A 20,888-nucleotide genomic window follows, 5' to 3' on the forward strand; every position below is an offset into this window, starting at 1 on the left:
TTTTTCATCCCGTTTCATTGAGAGAATAGGAATGTTTTGCCTTGTTTTCTGTTACAAATTCTAACACATTAACTGCAGAATGATATGAGAGGACTCACTGATGCTGATTGAACCTATTTGCAGACTTTTTTTCTAACTTTGTAGCCACCTGCAGCTCTGTGGAAACCACCGAGCCTTTAGAATATTCCTTCTTTTGTTACAAATCTGAATCATATTTTTATTATATTATAAAAGCAGATCATTTCTAAAACTCAACAAATTGTAACGTGTCAAGTTTTAGTATGTGTGAGGATGAACTACTTGAAATAACATGACTGATTTAACGAAGGAAATGTCATCCACATGTCAGCTTTAAACAAAACCCATCTGGCTATAACTGTTTATAAATGTACTACTGTTGAACAAATCTAAGGCATAAACTTTTCTCCACTCTATCATAACTGGTTAAAAATACCTCAGCATTTTCACGGGACCTCTCTGAATTAACAGCATGATCCAATAAGAGCAGTAATGCAATCCACACTTGTGCTCTCAGGATTTGACTCCTCACCTTTAATCCCACTCATTGATAATCTGGAGTGAAGCCGGTGTTAGATTCTCCCTGCAGTCCCGTGAAACATATGGCTCCAGCATCTGTGGGATGATTTGCAGCCAAGACTTCTCTGCTTGGCAGCGACGGCAGCAGATATATTAGGACTAAAGCCCACAACTCTCATTGACAAAATCTGATTTAACCACTGGCCGTATGCTGCCAATGGAGCGCGGCCTCGGCTCGGGTCACCAACTGTTCAGGCTTTGACTCAGCTTTCATTTGAAAAGAAAACCAACTCATAAACGCAATTATTCTCTGGGAAATAAACACTGGCATTTCTGATGGGATGAGTCAGGATTCAGTTCGATAAAAAAACAAACACACAAAAAACAAATTAACACATTTTTTCTGCTTTGAATTTGAGATTTTAGTTTATTGATAAATGCCAACAAAAGTACTTATTAAGTTATACAATTAAACATCTGAGATAATTCAAGATCAAAACAAGAACTCAGTATTTACCATCACAATTATTAACACGCCTCAGTGATTGTCGTAAAACCAAAACAGAGCCTCTACATTGCATGTGGGCAACATACGGGCCAAAAATAAAAATAAGCCAATAAAATCCTTCATTTTTCTGGTGAGACAACATTAGCTGACTGAAAGCAGGGACTAAATTAAGTGTTGAATATATACATTTTTAAATTTTGAACTAAAATAGACACAAGCCTTTTCTTTGCCTGATTAGTTGTTGCAGTTCCAGAACCAAACTGATGGAAAACGCTTTACAAAAAATATATCTACATTTTGCAAATTGTAAGTTAAAAAATATTTTATCCACAAACAAGTTTACCATGTCTGACATTTCAAGAGTGCGTGTGGGGGACATAAGGTTTGGAAATGTTTTTATTTCCAGTTTAATATACGGCCCTTTTAACTGCAATAAGTAAATCTTTGTTTAAATGTTGCCCACTCCTCTAAATGTGTCTTGTTCCTATTTAAAGACTTTTTACACCTGTCTGTTGTGTGTTTTAGCTTTTTTACATTTGCAAACAGATGTTAGCATCTCTAGAGGTTTTCTGAGTGGTAGAAGGTTCAGATTTTAAACTTCTTTTTTATTTTCTTCAACTCTTTTGTTCTGTTTAAAGACAGCAAACATGTTCCTTTTCTGTGGCTGCCTGACACATTTTATTTTTGAAATTATTTGATTACTTTCGGATATTTTTATGTTTATCTGTCAGGCTGCTTCTCTGCTTCCAGGTACAGAAGAGTCAGAAAACTGAACAGGATCTTTAAGAACACAAAACAAAAACAGAAAATTTAATGGTCTAACAAAATGTTTTCATGTGATTACTATATACATACTCTTTATGGCTTGATAAATATGTTGATGGTGTAGAATGCAAATCATCTCCACATTTAATTTCTGTGCAAAACATATGAAAGTGCCATATATCTATACATACTTAACATTAATAAAATACATATATCCATTACTGTATTTTTATGGTGTTTTTTTCCCATTATATTGTGTAGTAAACTATGAATCAAGCAGGTCGCCCCAGCTAACTACACAGCAGTGGCTGCACATCTGCAGATTTTACACATTGAGCCAACATCTGGAGAGGTAGTAGCTGAGAGTCATACTTGATCTCGCGAGATCTCGCAATATGGCGCGAGATATGCGTCTGGCTTTTCTGCGCAGCTGGTTTAAAATCTAAAATAAATAGATAGGACCTGACACGAACTGGGTCTGGTTCCGGTTCTGGAGTCCGGTCCAGGTTTTGTGGCGGGTTTTCATCTCTGCAGCATCCCCTCACGGCTGTCCGTCCGAAACGACGGGCTGCTATGAAGTTACACAGTTAAAGTAAACACAAACATTTATAGATTGATTCCCCACCACACACACACACAATTACAAGATAACAGCCTCCTTTATATAGACATGTCCACGCAGGCGTGTTCTCAGCCCGTGGAAGCTGTAATGTCTTTATTTAACCTCGGTGCGTTTCTGCTTTCGTCTTTTTAACGGAGGCGAGGAAAAACAGTGAGGAGTTTGAATGTGTTTCTGCAGATGTTAACTTTAAGGAGCAAACTCAGGCAGCGTGGTCCCCTTTTTTTTTTTTTTAAGAAAAACAAAAAGAGAACTTCCTGTTTCGGGGTGGTCCACAGACTGTGGAGAAAGGGAGGTGGGGAGGAGGGGNGGGGGGAGAAGGGGGTGCGCATTCCCGCATTGGCTGTGCAGCTCCGAGGCGCTGTGCAGGACTCCAGAGCCGAACATGGGGTTCGGGTTCGTCACCGTCTGCACCGAGAGCTAAACAAACAAACAAACAAACAAACAAACAAAAGTATGGAAGAGAGAAGGACAGCGCGTCGGGTCCTGTGAAGAGTTCAGTCATCTTCATCCGCCAGAAAAGTTTCAGAGAAAGAAAAGAAAAGAAAAAAGAGAGAAAGAACGAGAGGCAGGAGCCAGACTTCACTGGAAACTTTCAGACTTTCGACCCTCCGGACTTTGGGAAGCCCTTCAGAGAGTTTCATGCTGAAGATCTCCTCTTCAAGCTGAGGTGAGCCCTGCTGATGGTTTCATGTCGCTTCAGATCACCGACTGTTGATTGGCTGCATTTTTCCGCTCCTTCTTGCTTTCAAAATTGTCTCCCTTCGTGTCATTATTACTTTTATAGGCTGCCTGTTTGAAATAAGAGGAAAACTTCCTTCTGTGTTAGTTGCAGATGTAAAAAAAAAGAAAATAAATCTCTTCAAGTTTTGAGTTGTAACTTAAAAAAAAGGATTTTTCTAATTTATAATTTGACCACTTCCAAATTTCTGTCCAACTCCCGATCAGACTTTCTCAGCTGACTCAGATTCAGGTTTTTTTTTTTAATGTGATTTTTGTGGAGTCATTCAGTTGGTCTGCAGCTCAAGTTTTGTCCTGTCTTTCCTCAAGGGTGTGAAGAAACCACTGGTACAATCTGAGATTTGAGTTTAGAGACGTGAAATTATCTTTTTTTTTAAGCTTTTCTGGACTTGTTATTAAAGTCCTTCACATTGCTTTTAATGGTTTCTGGCTGTCCGCACATTTTGGGAGGGTTGCAAGGCCACCAGAGAACAGCTGTTTCTTGTAACCTGAAATACCTTAGGTGCCAGTGTGTTTGTTCTACATGTGAGTTCCTACCAGGATACCCCCCCAAAAAAACAACACCATCCCTTTGCAGCGTCAGAAAACCTCAGGGCGCAAAAAGTTTCTGTAGCTGAACTTTATCAAACTTAGTTTCCTGGATGTTTGGCTGAGTTTCATTTTATGGTTCGACTCGGGGAAAGACGTGAATTTGAGCCTGCCAAAATCCATCTCTAATGTGAGATAGATTATGGATTCTAATCTAATTATCCCTGCGAGAGTTGACTGTAGCTGTTAATGTGGGAAGATTAGGCTGCTGGTCTTCATGTTCGCGGCCCTGCGCTGAAGAGCGTCAACATTGGACTCAATAGGAAGGCCAAACACTTATTTATTCCAAAGTGACAGTGAGAAGTGCTGGGTACACAGAGTCTCAGCCCCCTTTAACAGTATTTGCACAGTCTCACACACTCAGAAAATGAGCTTTGTAGGCTGCAACGAGACAAAATCAGTTTATAGGATTTATTTTAAAGGGATTGTTCTCACGCAAGTAAATTATTAAAGGCACTCGTCGCAAAGTATGAAAACAAATATAAAAAAGGCTTCCTGATCTATCTTAAATGGTGCAGTTTGAAGCCAGTAGTTTTTTAGATATACCGAATGCAATTCTGAAATGTGGGTCCACAGTCAATGTAAGCAAAGCATTTGGCTGAATTTGCCAAAAACCACGTGGAAGCTTGAGCCACATGACTGACCTTCCTTAGTCGGTGTAGGTAAATTAATATGCTGAAATCTGACAAGCGTAGAATTGAGGCGATGACGTTTAGATGGAAATATATGAATGGATCTGCTGATGAATGCAAAAAAAGAGAGAAAGAACGAATAAGACATCTGTCAAGAATAAATACAGAGGATCAAGGAGGGCAGTGGAGCACCATAAAGACTGAGCTCAGCATTCAAACACACGCAGACTTTGCAAAATGTCTGCTAGACCGGTAAGTTTAACGTTTGGACTGTTTTCAGTCCGTAAACGAATGCACACGGTAGATGGTATCTGGTCACAAATTCATAATTTAGAGGTTAACAGAGGTTAACAGTTAAGGTCATCAAGTTTTTTAGTGTTCATACAATCAGTGACATTTGGCTAGATTGTGTTTTATTAAATAACACATCAGAACATATTTGACCACACTCTGGCTCTCCTCACAGGTGGTTTGTTTACACCAAACTGTTTTTCAAGAAAACTGTACCATTTATGCTGCAGTTTGGCCGTTTGTTTACATGAGAACAGGGGTCGGATTATCTTACATTAAAATGTTTTAAAACCAGCACTGAGAGAGCAACTTTTTGGACCCCCCATTTGCATTTCAAGGAAGCCGCAACGTTCGAACACTCACATGCACACCACAGATGGCCGCAGTCATTAGCTGTTCTGTACATGCTCGAGTACATTAACAACAGTAATAATGGCGGATAGCAGAGTGCTGTTTGGGTTACTCACCCTTTCAACATGTAGCAGCAACCAAACCACACTGAAAGTCCTAACAAAAGTCCACGATTCACCATTTTGGTAACTATTTACATGCTGGAGAGACTGGTGTCTGTAGGCCCATGAGCACCTACTAGTGGCCTGGCATGGAACCTACAGTGGGTTCAACAGGCACAGCAGCAGCGTCAATCAACATCAGAAAATCTTTAACATTTCCAGGAGATCGGCTGTATGTAGACAGGACCCGAGAAAGGAAAGTGCACTTGTTCTTTGGCCACGTGTGAAAAGCTCTGCAGGGGAGCTTCCTCACCCTCTCTGGTCTTCATCAAGTTGTGTTGAACCCAAAAGGGAATACCCTTTAAACAAATAAATCATACAGGAAGGAACTGACCCCTGATGGCCAGCCACTGGCTGAAACAGATGTGGTTTATCACAGCCATATCAGAGGAATGATAAGTCTCTATCAGGCTAAATACAGTTGCATTAGTTGGAATGGACTTCTGCTTTGGGTTAAACAATGAACATTTGTGACATATAAAGGCGATTTGGACTTCTTTAGTTTCTTTAGGCATCAATGATTTGATAAATGTTTGTCACTGGTCATGTGACTACAGGTGGAGCCAGGCAGCAACAAGTGGCATGTTTATGTGGAGATTCCATTTTAGTCCACACAGCAAGAAACGCGTCACGTGATGCCTCTGCAAGCCACCCCCCCTCTCTTTCCACAATCCTTCTCCCACCTTCCAGAAAGGGAGCGAGGGGAGATGAGGGGGAGAAGGACCACCCTCACTGGGATCACAGCCCTTCAATCAGACCCTTTCACACCCTGTGAACCTGAAACAATCAGGGTTTAATAGCAGCTGTCTGTCTGAGGCGACCCTGGCTAAAACCACCCTGGACTCGCGGTGGAGCAGAGCTGATCAGCTTCGGCAGCAGAGAAAACGCTTTAGTCCCGAGTGCTCCGAAAGGACACAGCCTTACTTCTTTTCTGTCGCCCGCTACGATTTTATTTGTCATTGTCTGCTTCACTTCAAGGCACAGATTGAAGAGATTCTCTCTAAAATCTCTGATGACGGGAATTTGAAGGTCACTTTGGTTCATCAGATTAAGTTTCTGTTGTTTCCAAGCTGGAGCATGGCCTTACTTTGTGTCCATTTTTCTCTGGGAGGCTGGTTTAGTTTATGCTGAGGCAAACTTTTTTCCTGCCAGACCTCATGCTAAAAAAGCGTGACAACTGGACAACTGTTGCATACAGTCAGATTATTCTAATGATTTTATAAGAACCTCTAATACTCTAAATGATGCTAAAAAGAGGCAGACGATTGAAAGTGTGTGTGTGTGTGTGTGTGGGGGGGGGGGGTGTTACTAAGTAGTGGGCTGACACCAGAGGGCAAAAGCATTAAACACTTAGAAAGCTTGAATTGCATTAGCCAAAGGGCACGCATAATAGAAAAGGGGAAATGTTGTAGTCATGGGAAATATTCGGAAAATCATTGTTCATGGTCACTTGGAGATTTCCCACCCATTAGAGGTCGTTTTAGACAAATTGCAGAAGTGCAGATTGAATAAATGATCTTTGCAGCCATTCTGTTCAAAACAACAGAAAACGGAGACAGAGGTCATCTGGATCTGATGTGATTAATTTAGTTTTAATAACTTTTTGAAACTCTTTCTCTCATCATAGAGACCAAATATTTATTAGCGGAACAGAAGAACAGTTAGCAGATTAATCAAATGTTGATAGTAACAACTGGTGGCAGTCCTAAACTAATTTTAGAAGCACGCATGTTTTAATTAGTTGTAATCTTATTGTGGTTCATAATCGGTTTCCTCTTTGAAAAAAAAAAAAAATACAAGAATGAATCTTGTGTGGAAATATTTCTGTTTACTCGATGAGAAATGTGCAGTTGCATAGGATGGAGCAGGCGATTTATTTCAGTGTGTTGCGCAAACGTTTGCCTGAGGGAATGCTGTATGTGCTGTATGTGCTGCAGATTTGCTGCTAACAGTAAAAGGTGGAGTTTTCCCAATCGTCCATCCCTTTGCTTTGAATTTGGGTGGTGGGCTTTTATGCACGTATGTGTGTGCATGTGTGGCTTTGTGCAAAAGCACGCCTAACTATCGCCTCGTGTGGTTGATATTAGAAATCAAACAAGTGCTAATAGGATCCAGGTGAGATTGTGAGTCTAGCTTTTGTATGCACAAACAACCCACAGCGTAGCTCTTTTCTCCACTGAATCAGCTCAGTTTGTGATTGTTGCTGAATAAATTAGAGACAACCTGCAGTATTTCTTGGTTAGAATTACTTCTCATAAGGGTGATTTTTTTTTCTTTCTTTTTACAGGTGTGTGTTTGTGCATGCAGGTTCATTCATGGAGTACTTTCATTCTCACAAGAATAGATGCCCGCATGTGCGAGTGTCTTTGGCCGTTTGTGTGTTCCAATGTGTGTGTTCCCGACCGCAGATGACTCATGTTGTACTGTACAGTCGGCAGGCAGAAAGTGAAGAAGAGGCGGTGTTTATTATTTCACTAGGTTGCCAAGGACACGATGCTTTGTGGTGCTGCCATCATGAGTTAAGTTACAACGCAGAGTGAAGTCTGACTGTGACGTTTACCCTTTGTGATTTTATGGCAGGGGGAGTGTCATCCTAAGGGATTCAGTCTAATGTAAATACTCAAATAAACTTTTTGAAGGGGTTTATTTCCAGTCATCCTACTGTAACCTTGTAGCTCTTGTTATAATTTTGCTTTCAAAGCGAAAGATGATGTGTGACAGTCGTCTGACTTCATGACAAAAAAAGCGATGACATATTAAAGTTGGAGTTACTATCTGTGACTTTCATGACACAAGAGACAGACAATGTCGAGGAGCAAGTGCGGAGGCATATCCTTGTTGCGTGTGGTTAAGATGGGTCTTCTGGACAACAACTCTGTTATCTGAGATGAGATAACTTCCTAAGAATGTTGGCTTGACATATGTTCATGAGAAGCTTGCTGTTCGACATTAAACACTCTCCCCTTGATGCCTTTTGCAAGCAGAAATTGCTTCATAAACACCAACAACTGGTTTCTGATGGATCATGCGGCGGTATGCAGCATTTCATATGTTCTGACATGGTGTTTAGATGTTAATACTAATATTTACTCCACTTCTAATGAAGTGCTTTACCAGTCAAAGCAGCACCAGTCACTATTAGTGAGTTCTGCTTTACTGGGAAAAAAAAGAGAGAGATTTTGCCAACACCGCATCTCAGATAAATTAGAATGCACTCTGGCTTAGTTTGGAGTAGTGGCAAGCTAAATGAAACCTTTAAATGGCCAAAACAGACTTTTTCAAGAAGGGGGGTTGATGTTTAACACAGATGTAACATTTTTTTTCCTGCTTCTGATAAAAACCAAGAGCTGCAATAAACATTAATGTAGTTAGAAACTGTAATTTCTCATCAACATTCGTGTTTGTTTAAAGAGCCGGTGTGAGGGATTTAGTGACATCTAATGGTGCAAGCCTAAATAGCATCCAATACTTATTCAACAGCTAGCACCTGCTTCTTTATTTTCAAAGAGCTTCGATTAAACATGCTAAATGATCTAAACATGAAAAAAATCAAGAATTTCTCTTATCTTTTTTAATTTTAATATTTTTAGAACAGTAGACAGTTTCAGCACTCAGTGTTAAACTTGCACTTAATTTACACAGAGTCTGCTTTAGTCAAAGCATATGGCCCACAATGTTATTAGAATTTAAACTGTTTACAGATGTGTTTGTGTTGCTCTCCGCGATTTTATCGGACAATATAGTTTCTTGTGTACATCAAAACTAATCTGACTAATAGACAATAACTAACAAGATGAATTGGTGCAACAAACAAAGAAGACAAGCCATTCATTAAATACTAATATTAATTGTCAAACAGATTCACAGAGTGTTAATTTTGTATTATAAGCAAGTTTTAACAACCCATTTCACAAGCTGTTTAGTATCCTAAACATGTTTTCACTGAATGCAAATAAACCAATAAAGTCAAGAGGTGCATTGTCACACTACATGAACAATAATCCTACTGAAGTACCTGAACAGGTCAAATTTATTGCAGAAGTTCGTCAAACTTCAGTGTTTCAATTTAGAGGAGAGTTTGTGCGTTTACAAAAAAGTTTTTAAAAGAAGAGTACCTCCCCCCGCCAAAAAAATGACTTTCCTATATCAGTTATGTTTCTTTACCGCCTCTTTTTTTATTTTTCTATTTAATTTTTTTGTTTTTATTCTGCTTCAGTTCTGTGTGCCTTCTTGATTCGTGCCTCAGTAATTGTTGTGAGAAGCTCACTGTGGCCTGTTGATGGCACGTTAACCAGATCAGACGTCGGGACAGGAAGTGGGTCCACAGCGACACGCGCACACGACTTACGAGTGCTGCAAGCCAAATGCAGGCCGAGTCGTCACCGATACAGAATCTGGAATCTGCTGTGGGTCGAAGGTCACTGCACCCACTGTCAAAAAGCCTCACTTTTATGACAACACCTCTGACTTGCCATTTGGAACACAGAGCAAAAGAAAGGAAAATTTATATTTTATAAGTAACGTGTGTTGACTGTTTGTGTGGCAGAACCAGGATGATAAAGCCCACTTCATAGGGAAACATCTGCAACCAAATGGAACATTTTAAGGTTAAAAGTACTGCAGCTTACAATTAACAAAAGTGAGGCAGAGTGCTTGTTTTTTTTTTTGATAGCCTAAATTGTGGGTGGATGTTTTCCTCTTTATCATCATAACTGTTTACAGGTCCATGCCCTTTGGTACTCTAAAGCATAAATGAAAATGAATTTGGGTTCATTGTATTCATGATGTTTCTGAGAAAATATCTAGTTTCAAACAAATAAAATATGTTTTCTGAGGCGTAATTAAGCAAAAACAAACAAAACTTTGCTGTGACCTCCTTTAGAGTGGAGAAAACAAAGGTTCATTTTTTTCGTGGACACTTTGTAGGACTCACAGACAAATACATATCCTGTGCATTTGTAATGTATTTTGCAAACTTAATTAAGCCTTTAGGAAAATAATATTGTTGGCTCACGCTGAGAAAGAACTTTCCACTTTCATTAACAGTGGAATTTGTTGGAAAGGAAAGAGGGGCAAAAGACAGTGCAGGGTGAAAGAGTGAAACATTTCATAGTGAATGTGTAGGAGTTAGAGGGAGAGAGGGAGAGAGATGCAGATTGTTTTAAATCCGCAGCAAGTCAGCCTCTCAAATTTATGCCCATGGGCTGCTTCTTGGGTGGGCTGCAGGGAGGGCGGTGCACTAGCTGGAGCAGGGGAAAGTTGCAGACTCCAGACTGCTCGCCTTGCTCCAAAGCTTTTCCTGCTGGAACGCATTTACAACTTAACCGTCCTCACTGGCTGACTGACTGCCTGGCCCTGCCCTAACTGACTGAACTCCAGCGGCTGGATTTTCTTATTGGGCAGCCGTGGTCATTCAGTATTCTTGGTGGCAGCTCTAGTTTTAAAGACGTCTTTCCTGTTTTGAACACTGGAGCGTTTTGCTGGGGAAACGACAACAGATCTGTTTTCATTGATGAAAAGCTATCATGGCATTTTTCAAATGTGTGTTATACCAAGCTTAAAGACTGAAGTAGTTTGTCCTCGTGACATAAACAGCAAAAACAATTCACATCTCAGCTCAAGACTTTAAATCAGATAAGATGCAGGTCTGTGGCTCCTGTGTATTTCATGCCAGCAATCACTGTTTGTTTTTCTCATCTGGGCTCAGATCTGCAGAACGATTCCCTGATGTCAGGATGAAGGTTGAGGGAAAGCGTTTCTCTCTCTAGTTTACAGGTGTACATTTAAAAAGTCAAGTGTTCAAATTAAAACCTGAGCAAACCAGAACCATCGGTTTCAGTTCTTCCTCGTGCTGTATTCTACTCAAGGACGGGGTTTCTCTGACTTCTGAAAGCAGAAAGGTTTCCCTCACTAACTCAGAGCAACAGGATGACATCAGCAGCATGTAAATCAGCTCACAACAGACCAATAATCTAGGTTTCAACACAGAGATTGGTCGGTTGGCTTGGTGGTTCACCAACATCATGTGCTAACACACTTGATCACGGTTAGAGGTAAACCAATTAATCAGATTCATTAGGTCAATTTTTGCCATCTTTTAAAGAATCTTCATCAGCCACATCATGCTATTCATTGAAGGACTTAATGAATACTCCAGCAATAGCCAATGAATTATGCTAACTTTCAAAAGACCAATATTGTAATAAAAAATGGTAAAAAACTAATTTTATCTTTTAGAGCCTTATATATTAAATTGGATATATTAAACTTTATTAAACTGTAAATGTGTATCTTAAAAAAAATAACATTTCAATATGCCATTGAAGTCAGTACATAAATATCTTCCAGTTGAAACAGAAATGCTTGTTGGCGTCTATCTGGGTTCATTTCAGCCTGTATGTCTGGCTGCTTCGAGAGCTAATTCACTCTGAAGGTATTATGGTTATTGGAAGGCCTGTAAACCATTAAAGCTTTATTTACAAGAGAAAGAAAAGAGAGTCTGGGTTAGTGCACGGGGGCGAGTTAGGTCCTGGCACAGGTGGTGACCTCACTGCGAAGCGATCAGAAGAACTGAATGTCTCGACTGACAGGCCTGCTGTACAGCTGGACCTGTTTGCTGCAAAATGCAGACCACTCCTAGATTACATAATGGCGTCCATTAATTAAACGAAGTGGGACCTCATTTCCTGGTAGCCAATAACTAACAACAAAAAACGAGCCAGTAACGACAAACTTTAAGACGCGTATGATTATAGTGAGTGTGGTGAAACATAAAACATGACCTCCATGTTTAGGAGCAGCCCATGATTAAAACGCCTCATATGATGTTGTATTTTAAGCACTGTTCCAAACATAATAAAAGTTTGTTTTCGTAGGTTTTATGTGCTTTATATGTTGGAGTAAAATTCCAAAGTTAAGCTGGGCTGAAGTGACGCAGCTCTCAGTTAACCTGTTCATGATATTAAAAATCTACAGTACAGTTTGTTGTTCCTTTACCATCAGTAGTCTGCTTTTGGCCACACACAATGCTCCCTGCAGGTCATTTTTCCTGGAGAAGACTTGAGGAAATTGCTTACCTACATGTTGTAACTGGATTGATGCAGGTGTGATGACTGTGGTGAATTTCACACCATGACAGGGCTCCAGACGAGGAGTGAAAGTTTTCCATAGTTTCAAGGCTGATTTAACTACTTTTTATTGATGATTAAGACTTTATTGTGTTTGTATCTCAGAGTTTAGCAGACAGAAAACCATAGATGAACTTTTTTTTTCATAATACCTACACACCTCGATGAGCTGCAAATTGTGGGACATTGTTTTCCTCCAGTTTGGATATTTCTCCTCTTGCTAATTGGACATAGATCTATTACAAAGGTAATAGAGGTAATAAAAAAATACAATTCAAGGTTAAATTACACTAGCAGTCTGTAAATAAATTTTTATGCAAAAATGTTTTCCATCCAGAGTTTAGTAGGACGTCTTAATTATATTACTTCATCAATAGTAGCCATCAAACAAACTAAATATAAGAAAATATTATTTATATCAGAAAAAAGGGAAAATTAAAGGTGTAGCATTTTTGAAGGGCTGTATATTGCCCGCTGCCTTTTATGCCATTGGTTTAAATTAAGGTAATCTTTTTACGCTAAAAACTGACAAAGTTATAGTCATTTTGTTCAAATCTTGAAAATAACATTACTTGTGATTTTATACAACATTATAAAACTTTGTGTGATCTGACAGCAATTAGAGTATGTGTTGGGTGTGACTCTCAGATACTACCATTCCAAATGTTAGCTTCATATATGCAAAACTGATTGATTTATGAACATTTTTGCACTTTCTAATGTTAACTAGCTGCTGCATCCATTTTAAATTGAGTTCACCCCAAAAATTAATCAGTTGTAGATGAACATCTAATGATTATTTTCTGAGAGTTTTATAAAAGCCTGTTCACTGGTTGAAGAGATATTTGACTAACAGACAGATAAAGAAATGCACATAAAATATCAGTGAAAATGGATTTGATTATCTGTAAACCAGCATTAGAGATGTGTTGATGTTTTCTTTAGAAAATGACAGCGAAGCCATTATTCAGTCAGACTGGATCACTTCTTGTCGGTGAGGAATGAAAGAATCTTTGCAGTTGAAGTTGCAGAATGGTGCTGATTATATGGTTTCCATGCTGAGAACTGACCTGCTGCTGCACTCTGCGTGAAACAAATGTTTAAAAGACAATACGTTTGTCACAGCTGTTATTTTTTCAAGCCTAAACTGTCGCTCTTTCTCTTTCTGGGCCTTTTTTTTTTAAACTGATGCTGCTCTTGTCTTCATCGCTTCCATTTTTATTCTAAGGAGAGTTGCAGGCTGGGGTTGAGCTCACTGAGTAATGCACCTGCTTACAGAGGTTTGTGGAAAGCGTGAGACAGTAGAAAACGAACAGGTGGGGGGGACAGTGTCTTTTTTGTGAGTGTTGAAAAAGGACAGACTGAAGGCAGGGTGGAGTGAAAAGAAGAGCCTGTAAGATGGAGTTACTTCTTCTGTGAGCTGCAGGGAGGATCACAGTGTCATGCTGGGCATTTATGCATGTCTACACTGAGGGTCAACGGGGATCCACGCTCACTTTTCTTTTCACACCAAACATTCAATGCTGTGTGTTCTCTCTGAGATTGACTGGGGACCTGTGCAGAATCTGTCCCTGCTTTTCAACAAGTGGATGCTGGGAGAAGCTCCCCCATCCAGACCCAGAGACAAAGTGTAAAGAATGAATGAAAAAAGAAACGCTGCCAAAATGTGTTACATTTTCTTTATTCATTGTCCTTCTATAAATGTATAGATATTATTTTGCACACAAACGTTTAAATAGTTTACCAAACTTCTAAACCCATAGCCTGTGCTTCACTGAGTCACAAGATTAATTTGAGTTTTGAAAGTTTTAATATTTCTTTATACTATACTCACATTTTAGGATCACAAAAGCCTTGAGAAGAAACTTATGCTGTGTTCCATTTACATCGGAACTCTTAACTGGGAAGTCGGAGTGACGTAATTTCCCACTTCACCGCAAATCCAGTTCTCCCGCTTGACATGTTGTAAGTTCAGAGGATGTTCTGCAGACCTTTGTCGTAACAAGTGGTTATTTGAGCTACTGTTGCCTTTCTGTCAAACTAGAACCAGTCTGTCCATTCTCCTCTGACCTCTGAGATCAACAAGACATTTTTGTCCACACAACTGCCGCTCACCGGATATTCTTTTTTCAGACCATTCTCTTTAAACCCCATATGGATGTGTGTGAAAATCCCAGTAGATCAGCAGTTTCTGAAATACTTGGACCCGCCCGTCTGGCATCAACAACCACACCACGTTTAAAGTCCCTTAAATCTCCTTTCTTCCCCAATCTGATGCTCAGTTTGAACTTCTGTAACTCCTCTTCATCATGTCTAGATGACTAAATGTGTTGAGTTGCTGCTCTGTGATTGACTGATTAGCTATTTATGGTAACAACCAATTGACCAACTTTACTTAAGAGGCTGATGAGTGCATATTTGATAAAAGGGCTACCCAATGACGAAGAACAAGACAAAGTTGTTGTAAAACATTGTACAACCTTTCAGTCTGTTCTTTCATGGTTTTCTCATTACTTTTACTGAATGTTAGAAAGAAAAACAGCGAGCAGATCACATTTGCTGATCTCTACATCTATTATGTCATGATTTTTGAAAGAGCCTTTGTACTTAATTTGGTTTTATGGTCATCTTTGATTTACATGTTTGTTTTTACCGTCATAGTTTAAATTTAGATGATCTTGGTAAAGGGTAATATGAGCTGAGCTTCAGGTCTTTAGTTTATTGCTACAATACAGTTTGATATGCAGTTCTTGTTCTTTGCATCAATTTTGTGTGCGACCTGTCAGTCAATCCTCTTTTAGTTATTCTGTAATCTGATAAAGAAGAATAACCAAAACTATTAGTAGTCTACAGGTTGTCTGTCTTCCCCAACTGCTTATTATTTCTCCACCACTTAAGCCTCATGCCCATTACTCTAGTATCTATTTCTGCTCAAGACCGGACAGACAGTTGTTCCTTCATGGTGAATTTGTTGACCCTCATTAGTTGGCACCTGTTGTCCATTAAAGCTTTTGCTCTGCCAACAGACCAACACCTTATAGGGGATACGAATGGAGATCTGTACAGTCGTAGAGAACAATTACTGTTTCAAACACTGAAACCCACAGGATCACATTCAAAGGCGTTATTTATTCACTCTTGTCTTCGTGTGCAGCTGTGGAGCAGGAGTGCAGCGAGCACTTGTGCGTGTCACTGATTCTGTGTGAATATTAACTGTTGTGTGCATATGTTTCAGCATATATTGGATAAAACGTTCCAGATGTGGGTGTTGTGCAAGTCTTTGGTAATTAGTTAAACTTTTTTGTTGTGCATACTTTTGATTGGGACATACTTTAAATGTGGTGAGAAAAAAAATTTATTTGGCACTGAGTGAGCCCTTTTAATGCTGGCTGAACAGTAGTTACATGTGAATACAATTGACACTTCTGTGATGATGGTATAGTAGAGTACAAATAAAACTTATTTAATTGACATTTTTTTCTCCAGTAATACTTGTTTAAAGGGATAGTTCAGATATTCTGAAGTGGGGTTTTGTAGAAAGGTTATGAACACTTAATATCTTACTTATCTTACTTATATAAAAGCAAATAGCTTTTTTTTTTAACAACCTCAGTTTTGAGAAATAGAGTTTTAATTCACATGAGACTGATGGCTAGTTTAAGCTTGGCCAAGACCAAAGTAGACTGCTGCTGTCTTAAAACAAGTTCAATCTGAAAATTTCATAGCAGTTTTTGCAAACTCTTTTTATAAACTTTTACACTTGAGTAAGTTTTGCATTAAGTAGTTATTCTGTGCATTGAAAGTGTTACCACTAGCTGCTACTGCTACTTATGCTTACAAATAACCAGAGAATTCTTTGTAAACCATGTAATGTGAAAGTGATATGAATGCAAACATTTATATATCTAAAAAAATCAATAGAAAACTGACATTTTTTAGGTTGATCAATCAGGCCAGTAAGATTTTATCACCTGATTCTGCTGCTGTCCCATAAATAAATCTCACACAAACTATTTTGCCTGAGATGAAGCTGAACTTAGGTGAAGCCTCAACTAATTGAAATTTTCATTATGTCTCAGGCATAAGTGAAAGAGAGAGACAGAGAGCACCCATATCTCTTAGCATCTAAACACACACATTATTACACAAAGAGATAACGACAGACGCTCAGGCTCACACACTGACATCCCATCGCCCTCGCACAAACTCGGTCTGACAAGCTGGAGCATGTGTGACGGAGCTCACTGGATGGAAAGAGACATCCTTCAGACCCCGAGGCTCGGCTCTATCCAACAGGAAGCTGGAGTGTGATCTGGGACACACAAGATGAGGGAGGAAGGGGAGGTACTCAGGACTTTGTTTGCCATTAACTGGAAAAGCGTTCTTTGTTCTGGAAATGTCACTTAAAGCTAAATGTGTTGAAACTTTGAATACAAGAAACTGATTTTTGTAGACCCAGAAGAGAATAATCCTGGCTTACAATATCAAACATTTATGCAAATTTCATATTATTTTTTCATTTATTTTACCCCAAAGCTACAAAAATACATTATTCTAAAGCATATATTGATTGAAGAGCAGTCTTTTTTTATATAATGTTTTGCTTCAAATTATTTTTTATACTATATAAAAGGTTTTGCAAAACATTTATTGTATCTACACTTGCAATGGGAAATAATACTTGAACAAAGTGGTGTACACAACTGATTATTCCCATATGCAAACAAAGGCAAAAAGTGTAAAAAAAACAACAACATATAAAAGAATTTATATTGTTTTTTTTTTTACTTAAGATGCAGTAAGTACCATGCATTAAAGTTTTGTGAATCTAAGCTGAAGTTGTCAGTTAGCTGTTCTTGACCATTTATTAGTCTGACTTAATTTTGTTGGTTTAATGTCACTTAAAACCAAAGAAAACAACAACTATGTAAAATAAAGATGCATTTTTACTTTTAAAATGACACAAACCAATAGTAAGTCATCAAGCTTTACTATTTGCACTAAACACTATTTAGTAATGTCTCAAAACAGAGTTGTTTAATACATGTCCTATAATGCATTTTAGATTCTCACCTTTTAAATGTCTGGAAGTTAATTCCGTGTTCAGCTCCTCAGTTTCACACAGTCGGGGTTCTGACATGTTTCTGTGGTTCCACATCATGCCTGATTACTCACTGGCAGCGTGTTTGGAGACACTTTGTGGTGTGCAAACATTAACTGGAGATGTGTGTATTTCTGAGCGAGCAAAACAATGTCTCTTTAAGATGAACCCTTAAACACACAGTGGCATCCTTCACCTCATCACTGGTTGGCCATCAGAGCACACCGGTGGTTTGTCTGAGGTGTGTGGTTTACCATCATGTCAGTGCCTAGAGGATTCTTGCTGTCTTTTGTTACCTTTCTACAAACACACATGCTGTTTCCAACCTCTGATTGATCTAAAATTAGGACAAAATCATGAAAAAAGACACATAATGTTTATCCAAACCACCTGCATACCTAAGTTTACCTTTTGTTTTTTTATATACATTGTAGAAAATGTGGACTACATGCAATGGTGTGAACAAGCAAAATATAAATTAGGACTAAGTGGTAGTAGGAGGGGTGACATGGGATTCCCCCTAAATACTTGTTGTGTTGGTGTTATAATCTCTCCCCTATGAGAATGCTTTAGCTTCAGTTTTGTTTCCTGACTACACATGTCGTGTGTAAAGGACATAGTAACAGTTTAGCAGTTCTGCTTTTCAGCCCATAACATTAATTACATATACAGTACTGAGACAAATCAGTAACCTGTAGCTGGTTTTCATGCTGTTTAACTCTAATATTGTTTTCAATTTGTGTTTTAGCCCTATAATGTGAGAAAATTACTTCTGCATGTGTGAGTTAGGGTAACCTGCAGTTGCTGCAAAAATATTAGTGTAATTTTGTTTGGTTTTATAGATGTGAAAAGTGATAAGCCTGGAGACATTGATATCTGCAAGGCCCACAGAAGCACAGCTGACCTGACATGCAAGTGTGAAAAACAGAAAATAATTCAAATTGAGGAGGTTGGACGAATAACTCAAAGGACTTACATGAGGCTTGTGTTTGAATCCTCTTGGACACTTAAGCTTTTTATGTGGATTTGTCTTAACTTTTAACCTAATATATTAGAATTAGCTTAATTTAACATCATAAATGTAGGTTCTGATGACATATTTTCCAAAAGACATACTGAGTTGACTACATGGAGGGAGGACAGTCTTAGGCCAAGTCCTACTGTATATCATTACCCTTACCTATATGCTTGTGTCTAACCTACCCTTGGTCATGAATTCAAAGTTGCAAAGAGACAGACTTAGACTTATTTTATATGCTTGTTAGTTAAGAGTGACAACAGTACCCAACATAATTCATTACAATGCATGAAACTAGACACTGCATTGTTTGTTACAGTCAAATATTTTTAACAGAGAGCAAACATACATCTGTAAGTTTTTTTTTTTTCAAGCACAGCTTCATACTCCTTAGTTCTGAAGCATCCCCACTCAAAGGTCTTTTTTGAGGGCTATGAATACCTGCCACTTCACCTTTACTTTACATCACAGAAAGGATCAGGACACTTTAACCCCTAGTATGAAGGTGCAAAGTAGAAAAAGGGCTAAAAAGCAAGGGAAAGGGGTGAAATGGGATTAATATTTCATTTTAGCCTTAAGATTTACGTTTGCCTCAGTAAGATAACATAAATGCATAAGAAATGTTTTGTGAGAACTGGAACGGGAGCAAAATAAAAGATGATTGCCATCTCCTTACTGCTCCTCTCTTCATTTCTTCTCTCCTCAAACAGCCTGAAGAGCTAACGTTTTTAACTTGGAGTGTTAGGACCAGAGCTCTCCAGTTAACTGACCCGGGGCTCTGAAGAGCTGCACATTACAGGCACCCACATTGGCTTTTGTGTGCAGGAGGGTCTTTACATAACCCACATAACCAAGCACATTGTCTAGCAACCATCTGACTACTGAAGTGCCTTGTAAATGGAGGAGGGGGTCTGCTTGAGGGGAGCCCAGTAGCCGAGTTGAGAGGCTAGTGGAGCAAAGCTAGGCCATGACTAAAGGCTAGTTTGTCAGCCTGATAAAGCCCCACGGCAACTGATGCAATGAGCTCTCTTGTTGCTGGATTAGTTTTAGAACATCAAGGTCAAGGAAAAAGAACCAAGTTGCTTGCAGACAAAATTCTTAATTTTTTTGACGGGATGTCAAAAGCCTCATTACATTTTTGCCAGTATAAATCACCTTTTAGTTAACCCCCCACATTTTGGTCCGTGCCATGTTACTCCACAAAGCCTGGCCTTCTTTTCCCTGTTCCAAGTTTTTGGGTTTCAGCCAGAATTCCCTTGAAACTGCCCAGGATGTTGAGGTATATTTTTCCTCCTTGCTCCTGACGATTCAGGGTTTTTTTTCTAGATGTTTTCTTTTTGCATAAGTGAAATATTTTAACGTCCCTCTCATTGCAATGACCAAATTACACTCAAAAGATGCAACAAAGTTATTTTCTGTCTGTTTTCTTATATTTTTGGATGAGATATAAATGTAGTTATCGTTGATCACAACTTCTACGCTCAAAGATCTTATTCAAAATCAACCAAAAGGGATGCTGCTTCTTTTTTCCTGCTGCCGCATGTCAAGCATTCATAAACACCATTTCAATGGTGGCTGAACAGATGCTTGCTGGTAGCTCTGATTTTAACACAAAGGCTCATTATCAGCTCCACACTTCACCTTAGATCAGATGATAATGATCCATTTATTGGTGACACTTGATGCCAGTGTCATTATTAACAGCTCCCTACCAAGACAGAGGAAGCTTTCACTGTTGTTCCTGAGATGTAGCTATTGTCTTACAATACACAATGACAAGGTATCTTGATGACCCCTGTGTGAGTCCCTGGATGGCCCCTATCTACACCAGTAAGAGCCACATGCTATTGTCCGGGGGCTGTGATCAGAGGGCACGGCCGGAGTACGGAGGTGGGGGGAGATGGATGAGGGCCTGCATGGTTGCTCTGAGAAGATGTGTGAAATGGGAGTTGGGGTATTAAGGGTCTTGGCTCAGTTGGGGGTCTATTGTGCAGAAGGCTGAGCCTCATACTGGCATCCATGATCTCCTCCATTGACTCAGAAGCTCTGCTTTGCTCCCTGTGTGTTTTTGTCAGACTCCTTCTTTCTTTTCTCGTGCTTGTGTTGGGCTTACCTCCCTTTCTAATTTTTTTTTTACTCTGAGTCATGTCCAAAAAATCTGAAGAGTCCCTTTCTCTTCTGTTTGAGTTAACTAGATTCATACTAATGATGGCATTGACGACAGGTCACTATAGTGTCAAATGCTGTGAAATGCATTGCATTTAGGAGTCTCATTTAATTTACTTTTTCACTTAAAGTACCTGGGTGGCACAGTGGCATAGTGGTTAGAGCTGTTGCCTCCCAGCAAGAAGGTTGCAGGTTCGCTTCCCGGCCTGAGGCCTTTCTGGGTGGAGTTTGCATGTTCTCCCTGTGCACACGTGGGTTTACTCCGGGTACTCCGGTTTCCTCC

The 20,888-nt window shown here is 39.2% G+C and overlaps 1 protein-coding gene across 2 annotated transcripts in view; it reads left to right on the forward strand.

Annotated features, from left to right (window-relative positions):
• Positions 1-2,754: 2,754 nt before the first annotated feature.
• Positions 2,755-20,888, forward strand: part of gli1 (GLI family zinc finger 1) — a 48,805-nt gene continuing 30,671 nt past the window's right edge. For both annotated transcript variants that reach the window (XM_017408904.3, XM_017408905.3), the window contains exon 1: positions 2,755-3,099. The gene's annotated coding sequence lies outside the window, so the exon portion shown is untranslated. The remainder of the gene's footprint in view (positions 3,100-20,888) is intronic.

This window comes from Kryptolebias marmoratus, linkage group LG4, assembly GCF_001649575.2.
Source record: "Kryptolebias marmoratus isolate JLee-2015 linkage group LG4, ASM164957v2, whole genome shotgun sequence".
Taxonomy (NCBI): domain Eukaryota; kingdom Metazoa; phylum Chordata; class Actinopteri; order Cyprinodontiformes; family Rivulidae; genus Kryptolebias; species Kryptolebias marmoratus.